Source organism: Elephantulus edwardii, unplaced genomic scaffold (genome assembly GCF_000299155.1).
Source record: "Elephantulus edwardii isolate Elephantulus edwardi_28Jun2011 unplaced genomic scaffold, EleEdw1.0 scaffold00044, whole genome shotgun sequence".
NCBI lineage: Eukaryota > Metazoa > Chordata > Mammalia > Macroscelidea > Macroscelididae > Elephantulus > Elephantulus edwardii.
Window position 1 is genome coordinate 5,322,937 of NW_006399794.1, and position 8,234 is coordinate 5,331,170.

At 37.9% G+C, this 8,234-nt stretch overlaps 1 pseudogene; it reads left to right on the forward strand.

The window, feature by feature from the left end:
• Window positions 1-4,152: 4,152 nt before the first annotated feature.
• On the forward strand, window positions 4,153-4,719 carry LOC102853007 (annotated as a pseudogene).
• The last annotated feature ends 3,515 nt before the right edge of the window (window positions 4,720-8,234 follow it).

Here is an 8,234-nt window from a genome sequence, read left to right on the forward strand (position 1 = left end):
TGACTGTAGCAATGATATAACTAGGTCAGAAATAGTGAGATTGGCTCAGGTTAGGGCAAGTTTCAGAGCCATTGTTCACAGTGTAACTATGGGTCATAGTCAACTTGACAGCACATAACAACATCAACAACAGATAATGTATATGAAACAAAAATTTTTTTAACCTGCCCTGAAGCTGCCCTTCAATAGCTGCAAGTTTTGCAGGTAGTAATCTGCTAACATATCTTTTTGTTTTGTTTCCTTATTGTTTTGGTTGATAAAATAGAAATATGTATATATTGCTGTTTGTATTTCTAAAAATAGTTACAATTACTAAGTTGCTGACTGTATATAATTCTATCATGCACAGATTAACAGATGAATTCTCATTCATACTATTTATTCAACCATTAAGTAACAAAGATTATCTGTATAAGGGCTACATGTCAGACACTGTGCCAGATGTTCCTAATAATGAAATAATTGCTCTTGATGAGAGAAACAATCAACAGTGTAGCAGTTATATACTGCTATAGAACAAATGATCCCAGAATGCAGTAGCTTAAATGACCAACCATTTACATTTTTTATGTAGTCAGTTTAGGTACTTTTGATCTGGGCCATGCTAGATGCTCCAGTAGAACTTTGTCACATGTCTACAATTAAAAAAAAATTATTTGATTGAAAGTTTACAAATCACGGTGTTTTTTATCATACGTGTAAAAATTAATAAGTTCCTGTCCTATAAAATTTATGATTGATTAATGTAATTAATTAATTACAATATGTTCTCAACTTCTTATTGCATATTGCCTTTCAACTTACTCAACTTATCTATTTATTAATTTATGGTTCTCTTACCTTTCCTTCCCAGCCCTGATAACCATCCAGAAATGATTCTGCATATAAATATTTCCTTAACTTTTTATAAGTGATTTTACTTGCCTTTTTGGAACTGACTTATCTCACTCAGAATAATTTACTCTAGTTTCATTCATGTTGTGCAGTGTTTCATGACTTCTTTCGCTTTTTTAGTGCTGAATAATACCCCCTTATATGAATGTAGCTGTCTATTTAGCCATTCGCTTGTTGATGGGGCCTTGGTTTATTTCTAATTCTTTGATATTGTAAACAATGCTACTTGCACATGTGTGTACATGTATCTATGCTGTAGCTCTTAATTATTTGGGATATATACTTAGTACTGGGATTGCTGTATTCAATGATATACATATTCTTAATTTTCTAAGGAAGCACCAAATTACTTTCCACAATGGTTACATAACTTTACATTTAAGCTGCTAGTGTATGAGAGTTCTCATCTCTGTATACTCTCACCAGTACATATACTTTGCTATTTTGTCAAACTTTGATGTTGTTGTTGGGGTGAAATGATCTCTCATTGTTGTTTTGAGTTTGCCAGCATCTCTTCTTGCTAGCCCTTGCACAATTATGGCATTTCCCCCTCAGAGCCTTCTATTTCAGGAATATGTACCTTATCCTAACCTTCTAATGAGATTTACCTCAGAAAGCCCAAGAAATATCACATCCCTGAAAGACATGGCCCTAGATATTGAAAAGATTGCTCTTCCTCACTTCACATCCCCGTTATGTCCCTTTCACTTCTGCATTCACTTGGCAGATATTTAGTACCCAGGCTTATTTAAAAAAAAAGATTGTTCCATGGGAGGAAAGATTAAATAAATAATTTTAGTACAATTAAAGATATTCTCGAAGCAGTTGTCACAAAGTGCCGTGAAAATATAGCCAAGGATAGGACAACTTTTACTTACAGTTCAAGGAAAGTATTTCAGAATGATGGCATCTGAATTTGTCTCAAATGGATGGATGAGGGTCCAAAAATAGTACAGGTGTTTTCATAATTCATTCTGCTAAGATTAGTAGCAGACCAGTTATAAGAAGTGTCAAGTTAACATTGTCCCAATTGCTTGATCTGTTGTATAATTCTATGATTTCTGACATCAACAGCCTCTCTTTGTTCAGTGCTGTAGCTCTTCTTTGTCTTCTATGTTTGGTGGTTTGCTAGTACTCTCAGAGACTCAGACCCATCAGGGGAATGATTCACATGACCGTGGGTATGCAGGGCAGTTTTACAGAGACTAATGAGTATTGTAGATTGTCTGTTGAAGGCAGGCATCCCATGATAAAAAGTGAGCTAGTATTGAAGGCCCATGAGCTTGTATAAGCCTTGAGTAATGTGGGACTTGTATCCCATCCTAATCCTCTCTCCTTAATACAAAAATACTTCAGCACCAAATAAACAGTTAGTGATTGGGTAGGAAAGACATTTTGAATGATAAACCTTAGATATTCATGGACACCCATGTGTATTAAAGCCCCTCTACAACTACTGACACTTATCAAAGTTCATAGGGTTTCCAGATGCATGTTATTTAGGAAGTGGATGCCATTCCTGCTTCCAAGAGAGTGAAGGAGGGGATAATATTGGTAAAGCCAATGGATAAAAATGAGTGATAGAAAGTTTGTGACAGGTCTTAAAGGCTAGGCTGAAAATTATGAGGCAATAAGATTTGGAGTCCTCCCACATAAAAGTCCGAGAGATAGGCTGAAATGTCAAGAAGGATCTTTCATCAATTTTCTGATTAAAAATTCCAATACAGCAGGAGAAGTAACTACCCCATTTTAGAGAGCCAAAGAGGTTAGGTTTCAGTTTTTGTGTTTCTTTTTTAATACTAAAAGACTGTTGAAAATAACAGTAATAAAAACTACATTTTAAGGACAACTATCTGCCACATGCTGACTCTTACCTAATTTTTTAAAATTAACTCCATTTCACTCTTACTCTTTCCTTAAAGAAATTATTACATTTAATTATTTCAGATGTTGTGATTTAAGAGAAAAAAAATTTGATGTCATTATACAGAATAATGTTGTTGTTGTTATGTGCTGCCGAGTCACCTATGACTCCTATGTACAATATCTCTGAAGCCTGCCGTGTCCTGAGCTATTCTCACTGATTCTGATACACATACTGCCGGTGCCCCGGTTATTGTATCAATCCATCTCATTCAGGATCTTTCTGTCCTGCACTATCCCTCTATCCTTCTGAGCATGACGTCTTTCTCCAAGAAACAATCCCTCCTGGCCACATGCCAAAACTGTGTGAGACAAGCTTCAAAATCTTAGTCTCCAAGGAGAAACTTGGTCTCACCTTCTCCAAGACAGACCTATTTGTTTTCCTGGCAGTCCATGGTCTGTTTAAGACTTATCTCTAACACCACAACTCAAAGGCATCCATTCTTCTTCTATCATCCTTAGTCACTATCCAGCTCTCTGATGTGTAGCAAGTAATTGCAAGGACCATGAACTGGATCAGGCACTCTTTAGTCTCTAGACTGATACTGTTGCTTCTCAGTAATTTGAAAACGTCCCTGACCTAGATTTACTTAATGCAATTCGTCTTTTGATTTCCTGACTGCTGGTACCAAGAGTGTTGATCGTGGAGTCTAACAAGCTGTAACTGTTAACAACCTTAGTCTCTTCTCCATCCATCATAGTGCTGCCAATTGGCCCAATGGTAAGAATCTTTATCTTCTTGATGTTGAGCTTCAGCTCATATTGAAGACTACAGTGCTTGACCTATTGTAGCAAGTGCCTCAGGTCTTCCTCAGTTTCTGCAAGCAAGGTTGTGTCATCTGCATAAGGAAGGCTGTTGATGAATCTTCCTACAATCCTGATGCCACATTCTCCCTCATAAAGCCCAGCTTCCCAAATGATCTGTTCTGCATATAGATTGAAAAGTTATGGAGACAGGGTCTATCCCTGATGCAATCCCTTCCTGATTTTGAACCATGCAGTGTTTCCCTGCTCTGTTCTGAGGACTGCTTCCTAGTCCAAACATAGGTTTCGCATAAATACAATCAAGTGTTCTGGGATTCCCATTCTCCTTAAGTTTAACCACAATTTGTTGTGGTCAACGCTGTCAAAGGCCTTTGCATAGTCAGTGAAAAACAAATAGATATCCCTCTGGTCCTCCTTGCTTTCTGCCATTGGTGATAATGTCTCTAGTGCCATAGCCTCTTCTAAACCCAGCTTGTATTTCCAGCAGTTCTCTATCAATGTACTGTTCCAGTAATTTCTGGATAATCTTCAGCAAGATTTTGCTTGTGCTTTGCCACATTAACTGCGAGAATGAAGACCATTCTCAGCAACCAGACTGTTGACATTCCAGAGAATGTTGACATTATTCTGAAGGGCAGCACGGTTATCGTGAAAGGCCTGCAGGGAACCTTGCGGAGGGACTTCAATCACATCAATGTAGAGCTCAGTCTGCTCGGAAAGAAAAAGAAGAGGCTTCGTGTTGATAAATGGTGGGGAAATAGGAAGGAACTGGCTACTGTTCGCACCATCTGTAGCCACGTACAGAACATGGTCAAGGGTGTTACACTGGGCTTTCGTTACAAGATGAGGTCTGTGTATGCTCTTTTCCCCATTCAAGAGAGTGGATCTCTGGTTGAAATTCGAAACTTCTTGGGTGAAAAATACATTCGGAGAGTTTAAATGAGACCAAGTGTTGCTTGTTCGGTTTCTCAAGCCCAGAAAGATGAGTTAATTCTTGAAGGAAACGACATTGAACTTGTATCAAATTCAGCTGCTTTGATTCAGCAAGCTACAACAGTTAAAAACAAGGATATCCGAAAATTTTTGGATGGTATCTATGTCTCCGAAAAAGGAACTGTCCAGCAGGCTGATGAGTGATAGTTAGGAGTTTTCCAGCTACAGAAATGAGGCCGGTCAAATCATATGCATTTGATTTCAAAATGGATCTGATTCTTGTAATAAAATTCTATTAATATGAAAAAATATTTTGCTTGCATGTGATATGAGCGATATTGTATGCTAATTTCCACACTCTGTTGGATCACCTTTTTTTTTTTTTTTTAGAATGGAATAAATATGGATCTCTTCCAGTCAGTTAGCCAGGTATTTGTCTTCCAGATTCCTTGGCACAACCTGGTGAGCATGTCCAGGGCAGCATCTGTTTGTTGAAATATATCAATTGGTATTCCATCAATTCCTGGGGGTTTATTTTTTGCCAAGTACTTCAGAGCAACCTGAACTTCCTCTTTCATCACCATTGCCTCTTGATCATATGTTGTTTCTTGAAATTTTTCTGTGTCATAAGGATGGTCAGGAAAGTCTAACATGTGACTAAAACCTGAATGATGAGAAGCCAGTCATCAGAGATCAGGAGAAAGAGCCCTTCAAGCCAATGAGTTACCAAGTACAATGAAGTGTCTGAGGAATTATTTAATAACTTTCAATGCTTTGGAAGGAGACTTAGTGTTGCAATAGTTAACTGCTTGACTGTTAAGCTAAAATATTGATGGTTTAAACCCAACCAGAAGCTGTATGTGTAAAAAGTTTGATGATTTGTCTCTATAAAGATTAAAGCCTAGAAAATCCAATAGAATCATTCCACTCTATCACAGGGTGTTGATTAACTCCAAGTCACTCAGAAATGACAAGAATGCTTTGGATACGGATAATATGACCACAAGTTAGTAACGTATGTTACCACGTATGCTCCCCTCTTCCCCCTCATCCACTGAAATCTATCTCCTCACTGATAAAAACCTATCAGGAAATACAAGCAAAGGTTTGAAAGCCTTACTTAAATTCTAGGAGACTTGATAGGAAATTAAGCAAAAGTTAAGCAAAGATGAACTGGAAGCTAGAAGTTGAACAGTATAAAATAAAAAAGGATAAAACTGCTGAGTTTTCCTATCATGAAAGTTAAATTCTAAAAAGTTTTACTTCGTTTTGTTGATTCAACGAAATAATTTTCTAGCCAAGAATCTACCATTTGCCTCTCTTCTTTATTAAATCTATCACTTTATTTATACATGAATGTTTCCTGAAGTAAAACAAAAAAACAATTGCTTTGCTTTCTGTATTTGTTTCTCAAAAAGAGTATCAGAGTAGACTTTTTTACATTTGTGGTAAATTGCATTTTAACTATGTGCTTCAAGGCAATAAAAATAGTTTTCATTATGGTTATGTCTTTTGAAGTCTGGCATAAAATGTAATTTCGTTCAGTGTGGTATGACAGCTGTAACTTGTCACATTCCAGCTTAATGCTTCAACATTGTATTGTCCATGTGGCTGAGTCCATCCTTACAATGTTGAGTGCTTATTCCACTAGCACACAGACAAATCCCCTAAGCCACTCTCACAAAGAAATGTTGACAGATCACTATTGCTCAGAGATTCTAACTAGACAGCATTATACCATGTGGAAGTGCTGGGCACGAGCATGTGTGCCTTTCTGTGGGCCCAAAGAAGTGTCTTCTCTTCTTGTTTTGCCAGCAGCTAAGAGGCCCAGAGATTCCTCTTGGGATGAATATCAGGATTTTCTAGCAGGAATGCCCTGAGCCAGTTTCATAAAGACACAACATTCCTCAGTTACTGTACAACCATCCTGTGAGTCAGAGTAGAACTTTGCTCCACAAAGTTTTGAGTTGTTTTTTTTTCCAGTATAAAATGTCATCATCTTTCTTTTGCATACTTTAATTTCAGAACAAAATAAAAAAGAAAACTCACAATATGCAAAATCCAAACTCATTCTGGAGCTTGAGGCCTGAGTTACATCCTGCCTAGAAAAACACTAGCTATCAGCAGACGGAGCCAGATGGGAGAGGGCAACTTAAGGCGGCTGTGGGAGCCACACGGATGCTATACAGGGGATGGGGTTTTTATAGTAGGAACTTTTAATCGACTTCTTCCAAGCGAGATGCATCCTCATCACCTTCAAAAGTTCTCAACGACTGATTTTTTTTTTCAGTGACTTTTTTTTTGCTTGAACAATAAATTTATTGTGTTTATCTGAAAAATCTTCACAGAAAATTGGTTTAGCTATCAGCAGCCCGCTCCTGAGCTCTGAGGAAGCTTGCTTTCTTCTGAGCTACCCGATCTTTCTTCTGGGCAAGAGACATTTTGGGGCGATTCCACCTCTTCTTTTTAACATCTTTCTTAGGCTTCTTCTCATAGACTGGATTCTCTCGTATGGCAGCGTGTGCTTTCTTTTACATCTCCTCCATCATGTCTGGAGCTACGTTGTTCTTTATGTACTGAGAGAACTGTTTCTTATAAGCATCTTCATCTTCTTCCATTAGGTAACGCATATAATCCGCAACATTCTGACCCATGATGTGTTTCCGATGTACTTCTGCATTGAATTCCTTGCTTTCTGAATCATAACCAGGGAATCGCTTGGTACTAAAATAAAGTTTTGATTTTAGTATAACTTGACAATAATCAGTTCACTATACTAGTTTTATTCATTAACTACAGGGTAGCTGCCATTAGACTTATTTTTTAAGAAGTACATCTCTAGGCCTTCTGAAAGGCTTCTGAGTGGACTCAAGCTTACAAATTTTTTATTAGCAGTTGGCTGTATTAACAGTTTTGCACCAATCAGTGACTCCAAAACCCAAATCCAAACCCACAGCTGTTCTTGGTTGGATCTGCAAGGCTGTGTGTAGTTGTGTGTGTGTGTGTGTGTGTGTGTGTGCGCGCGCGCGCGCGCGCGCATATATATGTAGGGGTGTGTGTATGTGTATGTATATGTATACACACGCACATATATATACACATACATATATACACACATATATAAACATTAAGTGTATAATGTTTTATTCTAGAATTTTATCATTTTAATGCTTGTATTTATTTGATCTAATTTTTTAAATAAAATATTTATTTTATGCCGGTTTACTTACAAAGTTCTTATACATTGTTTTTCACACCGGATTTGTCCCATTTCCTTTATCCATCCCTCTCTCCAACCATCAAATTGTATGACACTATGATTACACAGACACACAGCCAATCCTAACCCCTCTGCTGTCCCCCTCTGCCCTGGGATCCTCATACACGTTTTACTAGTTATCTTTCTATTCCTACAATAATGGTCTTATACAGTATTTGTCCTTATGGAACTGAGTTAGCTCACTTAGCACAATTCTCTCCAGTCCTTCTCTTAGATTGTTGTTGTTGTTATGTGCCATCATTTGCGACTGATAGCGACCCTGTGTACAACAGCCCTAAACCGTGCTCTATCCTGTGCCAATCTCATTGCCTCTGACACACCCATCGCGAGTACCCCAGTCACTGAATCAATCCACCTCATAGAGGATCTTCCCCTCCTGCGCTGTCCCTCTACTCTACCCAGCATGATGTCCCTCTCTAAAGACCTGTCTCTCCTTACA